Source organism: Cupressus sempervirens, chromosome 4, assembly GCF_028749045.1.
Source record: "Cupressus sempervirens isolate cs-2001-9-10 chromosome 4, ASM2874904v1, whole genome shotgun sequence".
Lineage (NCBI taxonomy): Eukaryota > Viridiplantae > Streptophyta > Pinopsida > Cupressales > Cupressaceae > Cupressus > Cupressus sempervirens.
The window spans coordinates 200,075,079-200,102,137 of record NC_143121.1 but is presented as its reverse complement, the minus strand read 5'-3'; positions in this window follow the sequence as shown (position 1 = coordinate 200,102,137).

Sequence of the window (27,059 nt, the reverse complement as noted above, 5' to 3'; positions counted from 1 at the left end):
AGGATAAGTCTAAATTAACACCATCTCTGACAATGGTGTCAAAAGTGGTTGGCCAAATAATAGTATCAAAAACCTACAAAAATGGACTACTTATTTAGAGTTGGAAACCCTAATTGGTTTCTAAATGAATTATTCAGTCTCATTTAATTATAGACTAGGGACATAAACTTGGAATGGCATTTGCAAAGTATATACTTTAAATATTCTCAATCTTAAGACTAACTTATGGAATTCAAATGCCTGAGCTTCAAGAAAACTAAACTAGACCAAGTAAGTGAAATTAGTCTAACAAAAAATATAATCATAGATATAAGCTATTTTGACCACCTATACTATAGGAACAATTCACCAATTTTGTTATCAATGGATGTAAGAGCAAGAAAGTTCCACCTTACATAGAAATAAACAAGGAAATGAAATCTTATTCTAACAAACTAGTTCACTCATCAAGTGGGACCCCATGGAGGAGTGAATAGGAAATACAATCAAGATAAGAGATATAAACTTCAACTATGTATTCTATTCATTCATGGAGCAAGATTATACTTAATTAAAAACCAAATCACAATAGTGCTACTATGAAAATGAACTCATTCTATTTCTTTGACTACCCTCAAAGCTACATAAGTCATTATTTTTAAAAGAAACTACAACTACTTCCTAAGTCCAACATCACTCCATTAATGAGGATCAATTATAGACTCATAAAGTTTAAAACAAAAACAACATTCATGACAAATAAATCTTCTAGGAATATAGGAAGTTGTGGAAGCTACATTTGTGCACTGCAAAACTAGAAAGAAATAAATGATTTGCCCCACTTGCGAAGGTCTAGCAATCCACAATTGGCTTTGACTACTTCAGCACTAAAATGTTGATCCTTGAATACCTGTAGCAAACACTTGCAAAATAATCAATGTGCACACAACCTCCATATATATGTGTGTGTGTGTGTGTGTGTGTGTGTGTCTATATATATATATGTACACACACACACATATATATGTACACATATATATATACATACATATATGTTTATATATGTATATATATATATATCTATATGTATATATATGTATATATGTGTACATATATATGTGTGTGTGTGTGTACATATATATATATATATATGTACACACACACACACACACACACACACACACACACACACACACACACACACACACACACATATATTCATCATCAATATTAAATAAAAGATGTAAATTTGTAATTACCACTCTTGTATATCCTATGGCTACAAGAGGAAAACTATCCAAAACATAGCATAGATGGAGAAACATTTATAACTATGTATAACTACTTCATTATACTATTTCCATCCATGCATTCAAGCAAATATAGCATATTCTAACTATCCATATTTCTACTTCATGTCTTCACACACACTTGCACAAACATGCGCGCGCATGCACACACATGCACAGATGCGCGCACGCATGTGCACACACAGACACACACACACACACATAATAGATACATAAAAAAACATAATTTCATATGCTTGAAACCACAAAGTCATGACTATTTGCATGATAACCGTTTGAAAGAAAGATAAAAAAGAACTCAGAAAGATGGCCTTATGGAGGTCCAATAATCAATATATTAGCATCCATCTTTCCATTTAACTTTGGTATTCCTTCTAGGGATTCCCTCCTAGTGCTTTGATAGAATTCAAGAATTAGTCTTCATTTAATGGAGGTTATACAGTTTATGCATTAAAAAGCTAGAAAACTTGACTTTTTGCCCATTTCTTCTATTTGATATTGTGTAATTAGAGGCTAGGGTTTGACCTAGACCTAGAAGAGGGTCATTCTAACCAAGGCACCTAATGGGGAGTCTCATGGAGGATTAATAAACTAGGGGGCCCCATTTTATGACTCAAAATGGGTTGTGCATTGTGAGACTACAAAAAATAGCCCCAACAGAAGGAAAGAAATGATAAAGGCATTTCTTCATCAGCAAGCATTCTTTTAAAATGTGTCAAGTGACAATTGCATTCCAAATTTTACAAGAAAATTTTAAATTCTTTGGAAGCCAAAAATTTAGAATTTTGAATCTTTAGGCTTAGTGTGTGCTTAGTGTTCAAATTCCCTTTGATATCTTATGGTGTCATCTATAGTGAGTATCTAGCCACTTGGAATTTTTTCTTTGCTTCAACAATAGAGAACATGGAAATCCTTATAAACCTATTTATCCATCACTACATGACTAGAAGAGAGAATCCATTTTAAGGTCTCTTGACAAGTTATCAATTCCTTTTCTTGGAGTCTTTTCTAATCTTCTTTAACTTGCTTCATGAAGGTTGTGTGTTTCAACTTGATTCTTCCTTCAAGTTTTTTTGTCCATTGTATAGAATAGGATATCCATTCAATAGTGCATATCCATATATTTGATTACCTTTTACAATTGTCTATAGTCTTTACATGTAACACCTCTGTGATTATCTTTTGTTCTCTACTACATTTACCACATTTAAATTGTGTGGCCAAGGCATTGGTGTTCTTTTCTAGATTGACACTTAGTTCAGTAATTCTTGCACTCCTCTTTTAATTAACTTTTCAGAAAATCTCATGTCAAATTATGAGCTTACAAGGTCTTTGAACATAATATTTATCTAAAATTGTAATTTTTGAATTATCCCTTGATATTATTAACCTAGATTTGAAGATAACCCAAATGATCAATACTTGAAAATTTGGAAAGTGTTAAGAGTGATCAATCTTAGATTCTAATTTTTAAGGAAAGAAGTCCTCTGTGACTACAAGTAATGCTTACTTTTTAGTTGGTACAAGAAAAAAAATTATCTAAATGCTTTAAGAAAGAAATACCTCTTCATAAAATTCAAAACCAAATGGGTTGTTCATGGTTATGTAGGGAGAAGGAATCTTGACTGCATTGAAACCCTAAACCAACAAGAAAACAAAGAAGCAATTTAAAAGAGAAAATAAAACTTAAAAAGAAAATACACATTCTAAAAATAAACATGCATGCTGAAAATAAACACACATTTTTTAAAATTTTTTTATAAATATTTTCTGTGATAAGCTCCAAAATAATGTTTCAGAAATTGGCCATTAACTAGTAATAGGACCCATTCCCGTTGTAAAGAACTTAGCCTAAAAAATTTTTCTCCCAAAATCTTTGTAGTTTGATAATGACCAATCTACAAGCATTGAAAGTTTGTATGAATTCCTAGTTTTTCTTTTGTCTTGTCCCATAGAAGAACAAGGTACACGATTCTAAAAGATTTGATCATGGCTCACTTTTCAAACCAAAATTTTATGATAGCTTGATGTTTATACATGTGTTCTAAAGTTGTTGTCATCTTCTCATCAAATTCCAAGAGATTTATCAATCTAATTTTTCCTATATCAACATCCTCAACATACCCTATTGAATTTCAACACTAGAATCTTTATATTGAGTTAGAGTACTAGTTCTTGTGCATAGACTAGTGGATATAGGAATGTTCCCATAGAATTCTTTATCCTTACCCTATCTACCCATAATGTGTATTTAAATTAGGTGTGCCAATCTTTTAGATTCTCTATAAGCAAGAGTTTTATCACTGTAATCAAGTTCTTATTGGTGGACTTAGTCATGTCATTCCCTTGGAGATAGTAACCTTATGAGAACTTGATTATAACTTGATTTTCTATTGCTCATTATATAAGAAAAAATTGACACAAAAGATGACCCATTATAATGTACTCTTCTAAGAAGTCAGTAACTTATTTGATTGTACAATTTCTAAAGTTTAAGCTTTAGTCCACCATGTGCAATAATTTGTAGCTATGAGAAGAAACATATGTCTTATTGGTGATAGTGGGTTAATAGGTCCAATAAAATCTAGCCCCCACTTGGAAAAGAGGCATACCTCAAATAGTGGTTGCAATGACATAGCTAGATTTCTTTCTCTATTAGCACTTGTTTAACAAGTGTGGTAAGAACGTACATGTTCAAATGTGTCTTTGGAAATCATAGTCCAAAAGTAAACTAATCTCAAAATCTGTTGGGTCATATCCTCTACTAATCCATCTCCAGTACTTTACTTGTGATGATATTTTTCTAGCACTTCTCTTGCTTCTTCACATCCCAAACACTTCAAATAAATCTCGTCATAGTTCTTCTTGTAATTTTTCCTATCTCGAAGAATGTAGGATTCGCATTTAATCTTGAGTCCTCCATGTTGGGAACTATTCATCCATTGAGGGTATTTATTTTGCAAGAGGTAATACACAATATATTGGTATTAGACATCTATTACTATTCCTTCATTAGTGTCAACTTGAGACACTATGATTTGCTCTTTCCTTTTCATCTCTCATCTAATTGTCAGCTATCATCTTTGACATCCCTTTTTCTCTGACTAGATTCAATGGTTGAATTTCCAAATTAAACTTTTGTAGTATAGCCATTAATTTTCCTCTTCTTTTGCATAACTCATTATGCATCAGTAATGATTTGACTATAGGATTTGGTATGATATTATATACCTTAGTCCTAAGTCTGTAATGGAAAAATTCCTTAGATACCTTTATTAGGGTGAATGATTATTTTCAAGATTAGAATAGTTCAATTTGGCATTCTTATATGGACAACTCATGAAAATGATAGGCCTCTCATCTTTATCTTTCTTTTGTTTGACAATTCCTTCACATAAGTGTTCTAAAGAAAAAGAATATATTTTGAAAAGTAATTGATAATTAGGACTTACAATTACTCTAGCTATGGAAATAGACACTTCGATATCTTTGAAAGATTTCTTGAGTTTAGGAACCCATTCAATCTTGGATCACTTATTTACTAAGTCATTAAGGGATTGAACTATATCAGGAAACCCACTAATAAACTTGTATACAAAATTGATCTTTCCAAAGAAAGATTTAAGATCTTTGTGTCTATGGGGAGGTGATAACTTTGTCATTGCTTCTATCCTATCAGGATCAATGGATATACCAACTTCATAAATGATGTGACTAGAAGCTTTTATTTGGTAACTTAAATCAACATTTCTTAGGGTTAAGAGATATACCATATTTCTAACATCGATTCAAAACCTATTTCAAATCAATAGTATGAGTACTCCTATCTTTTGAAGAGACTGCTAGGTTATCCATATAGATAACTATGCATTTATTTATCACCCCTTAAATACCTCATCCATTTCTCTTTGAAATGGAGCTCCTTCATTAATTAGTCCAAATGGCATCCTTCTATATGCAAATGTTCTCCATTTTGTTGTGAATTTAGTCTCTAATCTATCTTCATCATCTACCATCACTTGGTTATATCCTGAATATCCATCTAGAAAAGAAATTATCTAAGACCCATTTACAATCTACAATACTTCTTAAAGTGAAGGAATAGGGGAGTCTTTATGGGATTCTTGGTTCAAATTATGAAAGTCTATACAATAGTGAATCTCTTTAATCTTTTTCCTTACCGATACCAAATTAGCAAGTCATGTAGAATTTTGGATTGGAAAGATAATTTGGTATAAACTAACTTCTAGACCTCTTTCAATATCAATGACTTAAAATGGGGTTTATCGATCCACCTTTAATGAAAATGCTTAGCATCAAGATTTAGTGAAATATCATGAGTGATGATGTTAGGAACACATGTCTAGAGTTCTTCATGACTCCATGCATTAACATCTTTGTATCATTTGTGTAATTGGTGCATACTTTATATTTCTTGGGGATTACACACCTTCCTAATTCTTACCAACTTAGGATCATCTTTCATTCCTAGATTATAATAGTCACACTATTTGATACCCTTTTCTTCAATGGTACTTTTATTGTGTACTAACTTATCTTTGTAAAGTATACACTCTATCTCTACCATCCACTTAGGAATAATATTAGTTTTTAGATTCATGGTCCCATCTTCATCTTTTGGTTGATCTTCTTCGAGTCTTTCATTAGGTGTGTCATCAATTTCTTGTCCCTTGAATAGACCATTTGACACAATGAACTAAAGAATATGTTGATAATCTTGGAAGATGTAGAATTTAGTAATGTTATCTAGAATAGACAAGGCAGCGACAAGTTCAACTAAAAACCTTTTGAGTTTCATTCTTTCAATGGGCTACAACACACCATATGAGATTGCAAGGGCATCAACTACCATATTTCTTCTTCTTGGAATAGACATTATGTTTAGGGATTCAAAATCTTACATCAAGTCATAAAAATTTTTTGGTAAGAAATTATTCTTCTTTAATTGTAAGAGTAAATTTATTTACCTTGTTGGATCACCATATGAAAGTCTCCTTCAACTATGGGATCTTTGACATTCTTTTCTAATTTAAAGAGAAGTCAATAGATCAAAGCTTCATATTATGCAACATTGTTAGTACACCTAAATTTTAAATGATATGAATCATAAAAAGACATAACTTTGGGATTAATTAGTTGAATAACTACTCCAACTCCTTACTTTCATTTAGAGCCATCAAACTTGAGTGTCCATATTGTTTGTTCTTTCATATTCCTAGAGTTGAGCTTATTTTTATAGAGCTTTTCTTTCACTTAAACTTTGAAATACTATTTCCTAAGGACCCATTTATTTCATGTGTAGGAATTGATGAGTTAATGTTGTTTACCTTTTATATAAGTCAATTTTTCTAATTCTTTTGTTTATATTCAATCTGCTCTGTTGGTGTTTTTCAATTATTAAGTAGCAAGATACTCAATAGAAAGATAATGAAAGCACAAAAAATCTAAGGATTAGCTACTTCCTATAAACAATTGAATGTGTTTCTTATCTAGACCCAATTGCAATGAAAACAAGACAAATTTTCTACTCTTTAGACTCTATAGAACCAAGGTGGGTATACCTGAGGGATGGTTCAAATGAATGTTACTAAATAAGAATCTCTTAGTTTCATTCTAATTCTCATCTATTATCTTTGACATATACATAGTTTTTTCATTCCATGACACCTTAAGATAATACACAACCCTTATAAGTAGATTTGGTCACAATTCTTCTCACATTTGCAAATATTTCTATTAATAGTAGCTAATTAAGGCTTAGAGATCAAATACAAACATTTATTTAACAACATTGAGATCTTTCAAACAATGAAGTAAAAATTGATTTTGAGTTTGAGTTTGATGCTTGTCTATGATTTCTTCACATATAGATTGGATTTGATAGATTAGTGCCTTATCCATTGGGATTCAGAGTCCATTCAATTCCTAGATCTAATTGATTGCTTTAAAATCAACATTATCTACAATTCTTACTGAAAATCATACTAACAAAGATCCTTTCTATTACCATGGAAACCCTATCAATACCACTACAGTATTTGTTTAATTCATTGAACTAATAGCAATGATGAATTGATATACAATTTGATTCAATTGCATTCAGTTGGACAAGCTTTGCTTATACAATTTTAAAATAACCGGGTAGAAGAAATGGACACAAGATTCAGCTAGAAAAGATGTGGTGAAAGTTCATCTATATATTAATTTAATTTTGAAAACAAATGTATACAATTGAACAAGAATAAAATGACCTAAGATAAAAAATCTAAATCCTATCAAATTGATGTATTCTCATAAATCTACAGAGAAAATATATCACAAAGTATTCATCAAAAGACTAGATTAAATAAACTTAGCAAAGACTTTAAAAGAAATTAATTTGGACCCCTTATCTAGCCATAGAATCTCACTTATATGCTGTGAGATGCAACAAGATTCAAGCATCGAGAACTGATAGCTATCCTTATGAAAATAGATATTTATAGTTTGTAGCTATCACAAAAAGGAAAAATTGTCTATAACCAAAAAATTCTACATCAAAATATTCTTTAGGTGGGCTACTTTTCTATTACATTTTCAAATGCTACAGATTCCATGATGGGCCTTTTTCTATTCTGAATCCTTAGCATTTGTAGCTATTAGGTTCACCAATGATGTGTTAGTATTTGATTCTTGCAAATTTACCTCTACTTTGGCACTTCCACTTGAATCTTCATGTACTGCCAAGGTGACAGTTATACCTAGTTTTATTTTTGTCACATCATCCATCTAGCCCATGGTATTTTCTACCTAAGATAGTTGCCCTTCTTTGTCTTCTTTTCTCCTCTAATCTTTGAAGGTGCATCAATGATTTGTATTTCATTTTGATCCATCTCATAATTGTCACTCTCAACCTCTTCCCAATACTCATTAGAAGCAATATCTATAATCCACTTGTCAAAAAGTGTGTCATCTAGCTAGTTAAACTACAGAATATCAATTTTCTTCTTGATCACATACTCAACCTCTTTATCAATATTAACAAAATCTTGTTTTTTTTAAAGAATCAAAGAAGTATTGGACCTTCACCATTTCTTCTATTGTGGTTGCCCACCATGCATGTCATGTTTCATTAATGACTTTATTCATTCTCAAACAAAATAAATCATCTAACTCGGTGGTCCATTCATCTTTATTCTTCTTATCCAAAGCAAGTGGGAATATATCAAATCTCTTACTTTTGTACTTATCCAAGTAGCTAACAATTCTTCTTTGTAGGTCAACTATTTTATCAACAAACTCTAGAAGATCAAGAGCAATATCATAAGTTATTTCAATGTGGTCATGTGAAGATCTAATGATAGAATAACATAGAAATGTGACCTCTTTTCTCATTTTACTCCATTTATTGACAATGGGTTTCAAAATCTCTTCATTTTCTTTTATCTCCTCCCATATGTTTATTTCCCTTGCCAACTAATCATAGAACAATGGCATTTCAAAATTTTCAACCAAATACATGAGAGCCTTTCTTAATTTATCTTAATACTGCACATTCAACTCCCAATGTAATGCCCACAGTTTACTTTTCTCTTCTTCAAAATCTTCAGTTGTATAGTACTCTAGCCTCTATAGTGTATCAAGAATCTCAGTAAGGGGACTTGATTTAAAAGACTCCATTGATGGGCGAGTGTATGTAATCTTTGGTCTAGAAGACTGTCCCCTCATTTTATTTTCAAGTTCAATTCTTTTTTGAACTTCTTCATTGTAGGCCTCCAAAACCTTCTCATACTTAGCCTATAATTCCAGCCTTTCCTTCTCATCTCATTCCGCAATGGCCAAAGCTAAGTGATATGTTTGAACATTCAAATGTGAAACCTCTACAAGGGTGGTATTTTCCACTCTCTTTACAATAATATTTCCCATTAATCTAGTGTCAGATGACTATGATGAGATAGTCTTGGATCCTTTCCTTAATGACCAAATAACTAAGGAAGCTTGGTCTTCATTGAAGGTGGCACCTTTTATTTCTTTCTTATTTTGGTCCTATATGTTTAATTTAGTTGAAACAAAATTAAAAACTAGAGCATCTGCTATATCCTAATTGGGTAGTAGTAGAATATTAGATTCTTTTACCATCTGTCTCCCCTCGTTAGGGGTTATATTTTGGAATTCTTGCATCATTTTTTCTTTTACCTGATTCTGCATGGCTACCTCCTCCATCTCTAGATTTTTTGTTCTTAACTCATTACATTTTTCATCCATAAAAATTGGTAGAAGGCTCTTGTTCTAAAAAAACAATCATTAGACAAAATTTCATGACCTACCTATTCTAATATAGGGTCCAATTCCCTACCTTTGTAATCTACCACTATCAAATCAAGCTTTGGAAATAAAGGCTCTTGAAGATTACCCTCATCTAGCTCTACCTAGGTGATAAATACTCCCTCTTGGGATCCCAGCTATTCAACTTGCTTTCTAGTGAGTTGCTCCTTTCCAATCCATAAAGGGGATTGGGTATGTGAATATTCCTCAATGTGAGAAATTTTTTCTTTCGTTATTCTTTTCCTTTTAGGAGAGGGCTCATCAAGTCTTTCTTCCAAGACAACCCTAGTGGATTCTGTTATTTGTTTACCTTTATCCACAAAGATCTTCTTCTTTTGGATTATATTATAGCCAAACCTTTTTTGGACAATCAACTATCCTACTCCAACATTGGGAATGAATACCAACCTTCTGATAACCTCCTTTGCTTTATCAAGATAAGCATTAATGAAGAATTGTTTCTTCTCATTCATTGTTTCCATTATCTTAGGAAAATTTATCATGAGTTTATTTATTTTATCTACCTTTGCTATTGCATTACCAAGAGGCTCATAATCTTTGTCAAAATAGTGAATGAATTCTAGAAATCTTGAAATTACTCTCCAATTTTCTTTCTTGGTCTCTTGCTCCTACAAAGAGAACTCATTCCTTATTATATTCTCAAGGTGATAAGGCTCATTCTTTATAGAACCAAGCTTAGCCCTATGTCTAAAAACCAAATCATAGAATCCCTTAGTATCACAAAAATAGGGATGGGATACAACCATCTTATACTAGTCTAGCAATTTTAATAAAGACAACCAACCACCCTTTGTGATTACAAAATGGTGGACTATAGTACAAGTTGGAAAAATTGAGCCTCTTTGTCTTTTTACCAAATAACTTTCCTCCAATGCTCCCACCTGCCATATTATCTCAGCAATCCCCACTTTTAGAGGCACCTAGTAGGGAAATACATGAGGAGTACATTTGAAACCATAAACTTTAAACATAGTTGAAATAAAGTATTCTACAATATCTCCCCAGTTATGTGATACTTTTAGACCAGAGTGGTTATCCATGGGATTGATAAAATTTACTAGTGCCTTAAGAACTCTGAGATTATCACTTAATAAGAGGCACCTTAACCTATAGGAGTTGATGAAATCCAACTCCATAGCTTGCCAAGATCACCTACATGCAAATACCCTGTCGAAGGGAAACCAAGAAGGAAGAGCTAGAGCTTGGAAAAACCCTAAATGGACTTGAGAGAGAACATAGTGCAAAACAAAAAAAATGTATTTACAATGAAAAAGAGTTATGAGTTGTATGATACAATGAGGGAGCCCAAATATAAAAGCCTCATGGAGGCTTGGAGAACAAGTTGGAAGGTGGTAGAAGATAAGGCTGACAACTAAGCACTCTTCCACAAAAAGGTGGAACATGCTAGAAGGGAACAAACTCCCATGCTATCAACAACTATGAACTACTAAATATTAAATAAATGAAATAACCTAAGCTTAAGTAAATAGAATAAATAATTAAATATTAATTATTTACTCTAACACCCCCTCTTAAGTGCAACTTAGGGGAATGCCTTAAGCTCACAAAAACTAAGATGAAATGTAGACTAGGTCTTGGCAATGAGGTCATGTTAGGTACTCATGTACAATGCAAAGAAATGCAGCCTCTAAAAATGGAGAAAGAGAGAAAACCATGAGAAAAACTCTCCCTCAAAAAGAGGTATGTCCCATAAAATAGGAACAAAGAATGATCATGAAGAGAATCACTAAATCATGAAGAAGATGCAAATTTTGCCATTAGAAAGAAACTACTAATCTAAAGAACCTCCATGGAAGAAGAAGGCACAAGTTGAGCATGTCTATATGGTAGATGATCCATCTCACTAAAATGCATAGGTAGCCAGCCACTACAATTGCATCATATATAGGATCAACCATTAAATACATAGCTCACACTATTGAACCATTGAACCAAGGATGCATTATAACAACAAAATAACCCCCCCTTAATGCAAATAGGGTAAGATGATAGGCAACTGAGAAGGTGGGCCAAAGTCCTCTGTAGACATAACCAAGAATGACAAGAGAGGGAAAGTGGTACAAACACCTATAAAGACATGGTCACACTGATGCTGCATGGGGCTAATGTCATGGAAGGGACACTCACTTGACAAAGGAAGAGGGTACAAAAATAGCAACAACTATCCCCCCATGGTGCTTTATAAAAATAATGCAAGTACAACTATCTCAAAATAGTGTTTATGAACCCAAAATGCAAGAGTGGCACATTATCTTAGTGTGTATACATAAAAGTGCTTACAAATGATGTCTACAATGATTAGAAAAGGAAAAAAGCTAATACAAAAGATAGTACAGCTCAAAACAAAATATCTCATGCCAAGAAAATGATCCTCGAACCTAAAACACCCAAGATATCCACCATAGAGAAAAAATGTCAAAAACATGATAAAAGAGCATGAGGTAGAATCTAAGGAAAAAGACAACATTTTTGAAAAGATGACAAAACTAGCTTTCCAAAAATATAATCTTTTCAAAAAATTGGCATGGGACACAAAAGACATGCATGCCAGAGTAAAAAATAGAACTTTAGACTTCAACTACAAAAATGAGCAATAAAACTACATCAAAACCTGAAAATACCTACACCAATCTCTCAATCTTGGAAGTAGCTTTTTGGCACTTCTTTTAGATCAAAAGAATACCTCCGTATGCTCAAGTTATGGCCACATAATGACTGTAATTCAAAAAACACCCAGGAGAGCCTGGTAGGGGTGCTAATGTAGGGTGACATCATGCTGACATCAGAAGAATACCAGCATAAATTTGATAGCTTTGCAACTATCATAGCAAAAAAATATGCCATGTGGCAAAAGTGCTGACAGGGTGGTGACGTGGTAGGGTCCACATGGAAAATTGCCACTATGGCACCCATGCCATGTGTCACCCCCAAATTTTGCCAAGTGTACCAAAATATGCCATGTGAGTAGGTGACTAGGCATGGTGTAAAGAGGTACTACGTAGGTAGTGGAAGTAGGCATAGAACTAGGGGAGGGTAGCAGATCATAATGGAGGTGGCCTAAATAATGTTTCTATAGTGGAGAGAATAGGCGGTGCAGTTGAGGTGGGGGTTGGGCATTGAAAGAGTGGTATGTCGATGTTTAGTGGAGCACCGGTGGCCCTATGGTGGTTGTTCGATATTGCCATAGTGGCATGGCCCAAAATGTTTTTAAAAAAATGTTTTCAGCAAAAATTGTCCATATGACTCTATGATAGGGCTTGCAACCAAATTTTTTTTGCCTCTCGGAGCTCTGTCTCCAAAATTATTTTTTTAAAATAAGAATCCTTACTATAAATGGCCTTCTAGATCTAATGGCAGTGTCTATTTAGGCCCAAAGTGCTCTAAAAAAATTCTCTTCCCCTAGATTGAAGAAAAATACACAAACAAACTAGGGTTTGTGTCTCTGAATTGTGGCTTCAAAAATGATTCAACCAAGAAGTAGTAGGGAGGCTCTAATATCATGTAGGAGTTGATGAAATCCAACTCCATAGCTTGCCAAGATCACCTGCATGTAAATAACTTTTCGAAGGGAAACCAAGAAGGAAGAGATGGAGCTTGCGAAAACCCTAAACAAACTTGAGAGAAAACATATTGCAAAATAGGAAAAATTTATTTACAATGAAAATGAGTTATGAGTTATGTGATAAAATGAGAGAACCTGAATATAAAGGCCTCATAGAAGCTTATAGAACAAGCTAGAATGTGGTAGAAGATAAGGTTGACAACTAAGCAATCTTCTACAAAAAGGTGGAACATGCTAGAAGGGAACAAACTCCTATGTTGTGAACAACTCATCACTACAACTATTAACTACTAAATATTAAATAAATGCATTAACCTAAGTAAGCTTAAGTAAATAGAATAAATAATAATTAATTAATTATTTACCCAAACATAACCTTGAGGCAAAGTACCTATCAAACCTAACAAAACTAGCATTTTCTACATCCCAGGTCATATCTACACTCGACAATTGAACTGGTAGAGCTTCTCCCTCATGCTCTTTGTTCAAATCCATTTCTTTCCCAAAATATGCCACATCTTTAAACAAGAGCATGTGTATCAACAATGAGTAGTGGCCAAAAGTTTTTTCTACCTTGCCTTTGGCAATTCCAACCAAGCCTGTATGGATTACTTTTGCTAAATATAAGGAAAAATAAAAAATAATATCAACACTAAAAGAAGAAATTTGAGCTAGCATATACATAAAACTTATAGGCATGATATTCTTCTCATCCTCACTGAAAACCCTACACAAAGTCCTATATATCTCCATAGCCTAGGAAGTGAAATATTCCTTTCTAAAAGGTTCCCTAGTAGATGTTGTGATCACTAGTAAGTTCCCAATTGTTCCTATGTGTGCCCACAATGCACCCTATATTATCTTATCCATTTTAGATAAATATTATTTTTCTAATTCTTGTTGGTCAATAGGGATATGATAGTCTGATAGTGTCTCAAGACCAAAAACTTCTCGAATTTCCTCAGGGCTTATTATGATGAGAGATTAACCATCCAACCTTCTCACTACTCTGATTGTTGGGTTATAAATTTTATCAATGACCTCTAATAGGTCATAATCCATGAAAGCACTAGGAACCACTAGTTTTCGCAAGTCAAAATTCCAAATATTCCCATGAGGGGAAAATAATTTCCTTTCTAAGAAACATTTTTTGAGCCCTATTTGAGAAGTCTTAGCATCTCTAACCAAGTTTCCCTTATCATACAATCCATTAGCAATTTTGAGTCTAAGGTTTAGAGTGGTTAATTTCTTCATGTGAGAAGATTCATTTGTGGACTTAGTTAACAATTCAAGGAGGACATCATGTATGTTTCTGGACAAATAATCAACCTAACCTGAGAAAAATTTCTTTGGAGGCATGGTGATTAAAATTGTAGAATACTAGAAAGCTTAGTATATAATGGACTGAGAAACTTACTTGTTTTTCACCATCCTATAACTATAATTTTGCAACACACTATGATTTCTAGAATGTAGAATACTAGAAAGTGTAGTATATAATGGACTAAGAAACTTACTTTCTCTTCACCATCCTATAACTATAATTTTGCAACACACTATGATTACTAGAATTTCTTCACATTTTTAATCACCAAGTACAAGTTCTCAATAACGTTGAGCTCTTTGGAAGCTTGAATATTTGTTTGCATATGAAGGAAAAATCAAGATTTTTGCAATATAATGTGTTCCTAGTTTGTACAAGGAGCCTTCAATGTTCATAAATGAGCTATAAGGAGAACAAAGTGGCACCACCCTCTATTTTTAAAAAATAGACCGTCAATTTATAAAAATCTGATGATCCAAGAATAAAACCAAAAGATGACTCATCTTCTACTTGCCAAGCTAGAAGTTAATCCAATAAACTTTCTCTGCATAAGCTTTTCTTTTACTACTAGCAACTTGGACCAGACCCACTGGAACTTATAGACATGTGTTGCCTTCTTGCTATGTTACCATGCATAAATATTGAGCAATTTCCATATGTGACATAATGACCACCATCAATTCATTATAATCTGATGACATGCATTTAATCACTATTTTAACATGACTATGGTGGGTCCCTCCATCTCTTCCTTTGGTTGCTATGTCACATGGAATAAACATTGTGCAACTCTTGATGGAAACTTGGTAATAGTCATTGATGAAACCTGGATCTGACGATCCCAAATCTTCATCTGCCCCTTTCTTGATTGCTTTTCCATGTCATATGTGATTTGGCAATACTTTGACATGCTAGAAAATAATATTTTAATCCCTTTTATAACACAATAAAACTGAGCCTCACCGTGTATTATCTTTTCGTATAAGGTACTATGTTGCTACCAGTAGGATTCCTTGATTTTTTACTCATGACATAGCGACTTTCTTAAAGTGTTAAGAAACTCTAATGCCAAGAAATGATACACTTTTTTGCCATTATTACTGCAATCAATGCTTCTAAAAATGCATCATTAGCATACAACACTATTAAGAATAGAAAAACTTTATGGCACCCATCCACTTGTTAATTTCACACTTTTCAATTTTTAGGCAGGGTGCTATGTCACTATTGGTGGAATTCATGCATTTTCTAGTCATGACATAGAGACCTCTCAAACTTTTCCAAAAATAGTGATAGAAAATATAGCACACTCCAACTAGTCCCTTTCTCCAGTATTGACATTTTTGACATTAGTCTGTTTGTCAAAAACTTTAAAATAACAAAAAACTGGCATCCATTTTTCTATTTCCATCACCATCTTTATGATTCACGATGATCACCATGTCACATAAGATAAAAAACATGCAACTTTGCTATGTGACATGATGATCACCATAGATCTAGAAGAGATCTGACAATAGGAAAAATTTTGGGAAGAGGAGACTAAAAAGAAAGAAAATTTAAAAGGTCTCCCAAAAGAATATTCAACTTTCACATCTAATTCACCCACTAAAAACCACCTCCTTTTTTTAAAAATAGAAACATATGGGCTAAAAAGTATGCTTGGGGCACAAAAATTAAAATTATTTCACCAATTTTTGTTTAAATGAAGCTTTGCACAAACCAAACCCTAACCTACAAGAAAATAAAATTATCTGATCTTTTATCTATAGAAAATCAGACCACCATGCCCAATCAACAATATGATTTTATCAATTTTTGGTCTAGGTTGAATGACCACCAAGGTCTAGCCTTGAACTTTTAAAAAGAATCTCCTTCTTATAAATTTAATCATTCCTAGTGGAGGGGAAGACAAATCTCCATCATCTAAAGAGGTGTCATTGTATGATGCATTTAGATGTTATTTTTCCTCTTCTTCATTATTAATGAATTTAGACATACACATGGGACTTGAATTTCCTTTTGGTATCTCATTTCTGTCCTAACCTTTTTTGGACTATGTTTTCGGAGTTGATGCTTGAGAAATCGGGTATGTACAGGATGATAGTGTGCCAAAAAGTGGCTATCTAAAAAATATATAGTTCTGAAATACCTCAAAGAATATCAAAATCCATTCCAACATTTTTCCCACCCATACTGATACCAAACCAAAAATTTAATATCTTTATAAGGCCTAGCATATCTTTGGATACCAACCCTACATGGTCAACATTTAAAATGTCCAAAAAGATGTGTTTTTCACCTATTCTTGTGTTTTTTTTACTTCAATCATGTATCTAATGACCTTTTCTTGAATCAAATTTGATGAAATGAAAAAGGGTTTCTTAAAAATATTCTTAGCTTTCCATAAATACAATGTCTCTCAAATTACACTTTTAGTAAGTAATTATTACTTATTTTCTAATGGAGCTACGTATAAAGTGTTGGTTGACACATTGATTGAAAAACTACTATAACTTTCAAATGGTACAACATTTTTTAAATCCAAAAGATGCATTGCATTCTATACTTCTTCTACTATAAGTCAATTTATTTTTTATTTTTTTACATAGTTTTAAATTAGTTAAGTTGGTTAGATACAAGAGTTTTTTTAATTCTGAAAATAATATAGTAGAAAATTCATATTTATTTATTTATTTAGAATAAAAATACCCAAAAATATATTTCACATTCAAGAATGAGTCTACTTCTTATATCTAGAATCTTATTAAAAAATATTATCATTTGATTTTGATCAAGGTGATCAGACATATGTCTCCTTATTTCTTTCCTTAACATTTTGTACTATTGCATTGAAATTAAAATTTTTGAACAATTAATTTTAGTTTTTTTAAAGATAAAGCCTAGTTTTTTAGAAACTAAATTCAATTTTCTAGAGATTCTTTCCTCTCAACTTTTTGATAGAAAGTTCATAACAAGTTGAAAATTGCATGTCAATTTGACGTAACCTTGATTTTACATTTGTTTATTGCCACTTAAGGGTATAGTTTTGTTGATCATGATCCTGTACATACCCAATCACTTCTTGACAATGTGACCATTAAAATTTTGAATGTATCTCTTTGTGCAAGCTACAAAATCTTGGAAGGAGAAAGATGTTTGGGTCTAATTCTTCACCTGAACAATACAAATTTGCAACCATGCTATCCCTAAATTGAGTCATTATTTCTTCCCATGGGGTATGCTTTTGTGATTCTTCATCTAGATTGTTTGATTTTTCAACTAAAGTTATGTCAAGAGTCATTACCCTATAGGAGCCTAATTTTGATTGAAGAAATGCTACTTCATTGGAAGCATTGTACTCTATGATCATTCTCTTTAATTTTGGCTAAGTATCTTTATCTAGTTAATCAATCCCTTCCAAGGAAACTACAGATGGGTGAAGTTAGTCAAGAACTACCCGCTTAGGCATTAGGTACATTCTCTATTGAGTAATAAGCCAAATCTTTCTCAAATTTTTACCACATGTATGTTTATGATATCTTGAATCTAGGGGTTCGTAGTCAACTATATGTGAACATCTTTTAATATCCCTATTACTTTCAATTCTATTTTGTATAGTTGAATCATGATTTGATTCATAGGTTGCGGGGTGACTCCCAATTTTTGAGCTATTGATATTAGTATGGCATGCAAGAATCTCATGAATCTATGAAACAATTTTGAGGGTTTCTTCTAAAATTCTAAGACTGAGCAAGAAATTGGGTACTTTAGCCTTATCTTTATACATGTTGGGAATAGCCTCAAAGGTGTTAACCTATTACAATATTGTCTTCTAAGGGCATGTGCCAAGCATTGCTTTTGTATGATCAATATTTTTTAGTAGTTATTGTCTTTGGCTTGGGAAACTTTGTAGCATATCAAACATGGATATATTTCCCTTTATCATTTTTAACTCTTTAATGGAACAATACTTTTTAGTTGACCAAGCATGATTATTCAGTATCGTAAGTATATTTTCTTGGTTTTGAATTTGTTGTCCAACATATGGTTCTTTTTCAAGTGCTAGATTGTTATTTACTCTAGGAGATGGTGGGATTGGTTGAAATCTAGGAGGAATTCCATCAATCATGGGTTCCCTTTGATTTCCTATTTTTTAAGTATTTTGATTATCATTTTGAAAAGAGAACATCTCTATTGGTTTAGGGTTTGATTCTTAATTGAATGGAAAAACAAATTCATCATTGACTTGTTCTCCCATTTTTGTATTCTATGGAGAATTATAAGATTCTAAAAACATGACATTAAACCCAATAGGTGGCTCATTACTAATGTATTGTGAATTCTGGTTCACTTCTTGACTTGTAGTGAAATAAGTTGATTGATCTCCAAAAAATAAGCACTATTATTATTCTCTCTGAGATACATCCATTGTTTGGATGGGTATTTTATTGTTGATTCTATCTTTGGAAACCATTATTGTATGTATGCAAGGTGTACATGTGTGCAGTTGCACACGTGTGAAAAAGATTTTCTTTTTCGAGGCGAAGTTGTGTTTAAGGTGCAAACATGTGCACCTATTGATGATGCATACTTGTGCATGTGCACACTTCCAAATGGTGGTCATTACCTTAGCAAATGTTTATGTTTTGGAGGTGCAAAGCCTTGAGGAGTACTACATGAGTGGACCTTAGGGAGGTGCGAAGGGTTGGTTGTAAGGGGGAGCTTGAGATCAGGTTAGGAAGAAGATGGAAGGAGCAAGGGTTATAAAGGCCCCAACCTAGCCTTATCATGCACCTCTATAGGTGTGCACCTCTAGATTTGTGCACCTTTTATGGTGCACACATGTGCAAGTATTCCTATTGTCTCCTTAGTGATAGGAAAGTATATATTTGTGTAGTAGGTGCACATGCGCATGTGTGCATCTTTACAAGTGGGCATATGCACACTTTATGCACTAAGAAGCATTAAAAACATGACTTTTTCCCCTTCTTTTGTTCGACACTACCTAATTAAAGACCAAGGTTTGACCCAGACCTAATGGAGGGTCATTCTAACTATGGAACCTAACTAGGTATCTTGTAAAGGATTCATAAGCTAGGGGGTCCCCATTTTTTCACTCAAAGATTTGCATCATGAATTAATTTTTTTTATGAAAATACGTGATTTTTTATTATTAAAAATAGGATTTGAAGCAAAAAAACCTTATTTTTTTATTGTGAGATCCTGATAGCATCCCTATCTCACAATAAAAATTTCAAATTAAAATACTTTGATTCATGTCATAAATTAATTGCTACCTCTTTTTCCTTGTTCACTTCTTCATAATTTCCTCCCATGATTAGTATGGGCCTTGTGTTATTTCTCAAGAAAGGTGCAAGGTTATAAAACAAGACTTACAAGTGATTATCACCTTTAACTTTACAAAATTTTCTAAGATGATTTTCTCTTATTGTTTTGTAATCTTCTAATACTCTCTATTTTTTGTTAACAAGTATTTTGGAATAAGACCTTTCCTATCTGCAAATTTCTTCTCATTAATTACGTAATGTCTTATTAAAACATTTTCTAACTCAAATCCTTCAAAACTTCTATACAAATCATACAACTTATTAGGTTGTGCAAATTTTCCTTTGTTGATGATGGAGTCACTTAGTGTCTCAATTCATGGCTTCCATGCCTTCCTAGCCATGGGTTGATGAATCTAATTTAGATTCAACTATTTATGATTTTCTCCTTGAAGCAAGATTTTTTCTTCCCTTTTCTAGTCCTATATCCATCTATTTGACTCTCTTGTGGTCTTTTGGATTTTTTATATGCTTCCTTTTAACCACTCTAAGTCTTGTGGATTCTCTAGTGCTAGGAGGAGTGGCTTTTTGTACCTTCACAATGCTCACATCCTCTTAATTCTTCTTCTGTACAATGATGGGTTACATTTGTCATACTTCACTTACTACTACCAATGGTGTGATAATTGGAATGTCTTATTAAGCACATGCCTTTAGTGTTAGAAATATAAGGTAGGCTAGGTTACTAAGAGGGGAGGGGCGAATGAGGAATCAATAAATTGTTTAACTTACTTCTTTAGTTAATCCTTCATATGTTATTCCAATGTAATTTCATGCATGAAAGAATGAAAGAAATAAAACATTCATATCACTTTGACACAAGATATGGTGACTCATAAACCTTCCAATTAGAAAGTAAAACTAGGGTGGGGATGATACCCACAAGCTTCAATACTGTAGTATAAAGTTAACCTGTTAAGGCTTGCAATTGATTACTTCTGATGATCTTACCTATTAGTAGCAATAAGGATTATAAGGTCCACCTTGCAAAAGGATTTACAAACATACATTAAAGTATGCACTCTATTAGGAGATTTGGAAACAGAGTGTTAAGTCCACCTAGTTAAAAGATTTGACTAATGTAGCTATTAGGATGAAGCACTAGATGATCTCTAATCTACAACATTTTTTGAATGATATTCCTTATATTACAATGATCACCTAGCTAAGATAGCTAAATCTCTATTGTCCCTTATACTACTTGTAGCCTTCTTCAATTTGCACTCATACACTTTATTCCTTCTTAATTTCTCTCTTGGATATAATATAATGAGTTACATATATACCAATCCCAATAACTACTTAATGGAATCAACTACAATACCAATTTCATCATAATTCACAAAGTTAGGCCAACTACTATAACTTGGGCTCGGAAGAACAACTTAGTGTTGTTTTGATACTCAACAACCACTATCAATGCTTGGCAAACTCTAGCACTCAGTTGATGTTGAAGCTCAATCCATACTGATCACTTTCAAGTAGATCAAACTCACTCAACTCTATTTTACTTAGTGAACACTAAAAAACTTTGTATTTTTTGAATAACTTGGTTGACACTGTATGACTCGATCAACACTAGATTCACTTTGTTAACACTCTAAGATTGGTAGACATTGTAGAAATTGGATAACACTATAGAGCTTCATTAACATTATATTATTTGTCACTTCTACTAGATAGCTCAGTACACACTACTATAGTTGGTAAACACTATGTAGCTCAGTATGAACTACAAACTAACCATCTAGCTTGGTAGAAACTAAAACACTTGGTTAATGCTACTAGATGAATGATAAGCTTGGTAACAACTATAGAGCTTGACAACAATGTAACCAACTAACAAAGTGTTGAGTCACTAATCAAAAAATTGGCCTTAATGTAACCAATCTACCCCTTTCACATTAGTGACAAAAATAGTTATCATATCAAAAATATGAATTCTCAAAATGACAAGTCAAAGACTTCATTTATCAACATTTTATGCCTCCAACTTAGTTTTCACTTCCTACTATTGTAGCTTGGTAAAATACTCAATTTCTTCTTCTTCTTTTCAAAATTTCTTTTGTAATGATATTTTCTACTTATCTATACATATTACTACTCCCCCATTTATATATCTCTCCTATATAGATATATCTAACGTATAATATTCTTCTCCACTTTTATCAATAATATTCTATATAGATAATCTTCTTCTCTCGTATCTTCCCCCCTAACATATTTACTTCTCCCCCTTATGTCAAAATGTCTATAATATCTACAAGTTAATACCAAAATATGACAAGAAATCATAATGTACCTTTAGTATTAGTACCATAGTCATGTCCCAATTCTCTTGCAATACCTTACTTGCATGAAAGGCTATCTATAGTTTTGTTGACAGTTCCATCTATAGACACGTAAAAAATTTTAGAAAATAAAGTATTTTTATTTCCTGAAAAAGTCCTGATGACATCATCATTTATTAATTAATTATTTATTTAATTAATTAATTTATTTTTTATCCCAGTAAATCCCTTTATCTTAATTAAAAATATTTAATTAAGGAATCCCTCCCAAAAATGTTTAAATCTTATTTAAACATTATTTCCTTATTTATTAATTATTTAATTAATAAATTGACCAAAAAACCCAAAATAAATTAAAAATTTATTTTTTGCCCAAAACTTGGCCAATTTCCTTATGATCACTAACCTCTTCCAAAATCTTCTAATCCTTCTTTAATTTTGATTAAAGGCTAATCCCATCATTTCCTACCCCTAATCCCAACTCAAAATATTTAATTAAGATTAAATATTAATCCTCATGTTTATTAAAAAAGTTTTAATAAATATCTCCTCAACCCAAACCCTTGAAATAAATAAAACTTTATTTATTTCCTAAAAATCTAATTTATCCTCATCCTAAGAAGTTCTAGACTCTTCTAGAAAGTCTTCATCCTCATCCTAGGAAGTTCTAGACTATTCTAGAAAGTCTTTATCCTCATCCAAAGTCTAGACTCTTCTAGAAGATGTCTTTAAACCTAATCCTAATCCCCTCCTAACCTTGTCACATTCCCTAAACATGGGTTAAGACTTACTAACCCAAGCCAAAGTTAACAAATATCTCCTCCTTCACCCACCCTCATTAAATGCCATCCACTTGCCTATCCCTAAGCTAATCCTAAACCATCCTAATCCATCCTCTAATCATTTGCACAAGAATAAGCAAGCTTAAAACCCTCCTAATCAAGCCCAAGTCGAAATTTCTCTCATTTCCCTCAAAATATATCAACCATAAAACTTTATGAAGCCCACAAGGTCATAAATGACTCTTCCAAGCCCTTTTATTGCTCTTACAAGCCATTATGAGGGTCTTTATGAAGATTTTATCCCTTGAGCCTCCTTTGTTGACTCATCCTTCCCATTTCCTCCATCCTCTCACCCTGTGACATTTGTCACTCCTTGATTGGCTGTAAGGAAGCACAATCCATGTGCTCTCCTCTCATGCAATCTAAGCCCTCCATGAGCTTTTTTCCATCCTTGCATCTTAGCTCTCAATCCCTCAAGCCTCTTGCCTATAAATTGGATCCTTCCCCTTTGCAAAATAACACAATCCATCAAGTAAAGTCATAATGCCATTTTGAGAAGCCATTTTACATCAAAACCATACACTCAAACCCAAATTCCAACTCCATTTGAAGCCCTTTTTGAAGCATAAAGCTTGAGCATACATCCTATCTATTTAGACAAAGCTACTCAACAAGAGAGCTTCTTATTGAGAGAGTCCATTAATGGCTCATATTCTCAATTGAGAGCTCATCTTAGTCTATCTTGAAGTTTATGAATTTTGTTTAGTTTGTAGAAGCTTTATTTAAATTTGGTTTCTATTAGCATACTAACATTGCTCATATACACCATCATGTGGTCATCTATGAATAATTTGTTATCATGATTGAAAGTCTTTTCATCTTCAATGTGCTTTTATAGTGCATCCATGTTTAGACAAATCATTACCTAAATTTTTGCAAGTGTGGCCCTAATTCTAGCTTCTTCCCTAAATAATTCTGCTTTGAGATTTGTCAAATATCTAATCTTTGTAAAGTGTGTAGAACTATAACTTGGATCAATTGAAAGCTAGTGTGCACTTGCCTTCATATTCTCATATATCTTGGACAATTTATCCTTGATCTCCTTTGTGAAGATAGATGTGTCTCTCAATTTGACAAATAAAGAAACAACATTACTAATAGATGTTTCCAGTGTAGCAAGAATGTTAGACAACTCAACTTCATCTATAGATATCTTTAGTGCTACTTGTTGCAAGACTTTATTTTCAAATTTTATTTTAGCTCTCTACAACAATTTTTCTTGTCCATTCAATTCTTTGGTGTACTTGTGAAGAATTTCAGCTAATTGATCTAGAATAGGTTATTTTCTATTAACCTCAATATTCAAAGTATCAACAAATATTCTATTTATGTCCTCAAGGAGTTGATTTTTATTCTTCTTCATCTTCTCTTCTCTAAGCTTCTATTGCTTAGCCCTTTTCTTAAAAATTTCTCCTAGGGTATCTATTTGATTAGGATTGAGGATAGACATATCCAAATTTAGAATAAAAATTTCCTCGTCCAGATCAATTTTTTCCTCTTTACCCTTTTCCTTTGAAATTATTGATGAAATTTTTTCTTTTCCTTTATTGGAAACTTCAATGCTTGGTAGAGACTGAGTCTCAACTATCATTTCACTAGATGTGGATACACTTGAAATTGAAACAATAGTATAAATATATGGAATGGAAATAAATATAGTGACAAATGGAATACTTCTTTTACTTGGCTACTACTTGGTAGAACTTGATGTTGGAGGGACTATCTTCTTGGTAGAGGAAGTGTTGGGTACTTTAGTCAATGGAACACTCAACAATCTAGAGCAACAAATTAGTTCAGTGAAAGGTGATCTAGTGGTAAGCCCAACCAACTCAGTAGAATCCTTCTTTGAGCTTTATTTTACTAAGGCTTTTCTCAGAGAATAGAGAAAGGAATTCAAAATTTTTGTTGCAATATTTTCTACATCATATTGTTTAATACTTTGTATTTCTAGAAGGTTTCCTCTATTGGCTTCCTATTCTTCAACCTTGTCATCAAGATTAACATCATTTATCTCATCATCATTTATTTCTACTTCTTCTTTTGCATACTCATCTTCACCATCCTTGTCATCAACATGAATAACAAAATCACTAGGTTTGCACAATGTATAGATGTTTTTCCATGTGGTAGTAGTAGACTTCATCATAGATTTAATGTCTTTAAAGAATAATAGACATGTATTGAATTTGAGAGTGAGATCCTTTTCATTCTGCTTCAAAGCTTCATTCACCTCTTTATCAGTAAGACTCATCATAAGATATCTCAAGGTTTGTTCACAAATGTCCTTAGTAGTCTTCATTGTACTATCCCATCTATGTTTAACTACTTTAAAAAGTTTATCAAGAATTTTCTATGAAATTTCATAAGGTGAGTATTTCCAATTACCCAACTTTTCCATAAGGGTATCCTCAATCTTTTTTTTCTCTTCTTCATTCCTAGTTTCATACTTAAGAGATGTAAAACATGCCATACCTACTCCTTCTTCCATCTTCTTTAATTTTTCTTGAAAAGTAGGTGCATAAATCTTAAATATAATATGTTCATCCTCGTCCTCACTCACCTTCAACTTCTTCTTGGATTTTTTCAGTTCTTCTTGTAAACACTATAGGAGAGGACTTAGCAAGTTAGGTTATTATAACCTTCCCCTTTTTCTTTGGAGGCTCCTCTTCCTCAAATTCAGTTTCCCTTACTTCATTCTCTTCATCTTCATCTCCTTTACCCTTGGTAATCATAAGGGAGTTCTTTATGACTTGGTATTCTTGATTATTTTCTCTATCCTCTTCCTTCCTATGTTCACTACTTGAGGTAGCTTGATCTCAAGCTCAATTCTAGGCTTAGCCTCATCATATGTTCCAAAATAAGTTTCCTTAGGATCCACTGGCTCATTCAATAGAGCATCAATGATATATTTAGTGTCATCTATGTTAGCCTCATATTCTAGAGGCTTAACCCATGCCACTCTAGGTCTGACTACCTGAATGTAAACCTTGTCATAGCCAACTATAAAATAAATATCTTGCTCATACTTCTACAAGCTTCCTAGGAATCCTAAATTTTCTCTGCATTTTCTCCTTAAATTTTTAAAAATAGTTTTGCATGATATTATATAAGTTTTTCCCCATATTTTCTATGAAATCATTGATTTGGTATAGCATTAGAGTATCTTTCTTCCATACTATAGTTCCTTTAGAAGGGAAAAATTTTTGAACATAAAAGAATAAACATGTCAAGAAAGAACTAAACTTACACATATTGTTGTTTAACACTCAGATGCTCTCCATGTTCTTGTTGAATTGATTGAACATTAGGTCAAAAATATTGAATGACATATTGTTCTTCACAACCTTGTATGCTAGGTCAACCACTTCACATGAAATGTTGTTCAACCAACTTGAGCTATAGATTTTGTGAGCAATTATATGGATGCCAAAATTTAATTTCATGTTAGTCACACTACCTAGCTTTATGCCTCTTCTATCCCACTCAACGAGAGTTCACTTGGTCAATTTTTCCTAACCTAAGGCTTTAATGGTCTTTTCTTTATTCAACATGGTAAATCTAGTAATCTTATGTATTATCTACTTGGTTATATAAATTGGATGATCTAACCATAACTATCCATTGTGAACATGTCTCAAGATAAGTATGATCCATTTCACTTAAAAATCCTTTGACATATCCAATATATGTGTTAAACTCTTTGTCTCCAAATGTTTATGCTCTAGTTTGAGAACACCATCCACACATAATTCATTGTATGCTTAATTCATTTCTAGGGTTGCAATATCTTGAATAGAATAGTGATAGAATGAATGAATTTCATGAACAAGAAGTACCTTTGATGGAATTTTTGATTACACTCCAATGGGGTCTAGTGTCTCCACAATTGTTGCACTCAATTTTAATTTAGGATCCTTGCAATCTAGTCCATGAACCAACATTTCCATACCTTTCCTAACCTTTTTTTTGAAGATTTCATTGCTTGGTAGGGTTTTGAATACTGTAGAATCTTCGATAGCAACTACTTAAATCCCCC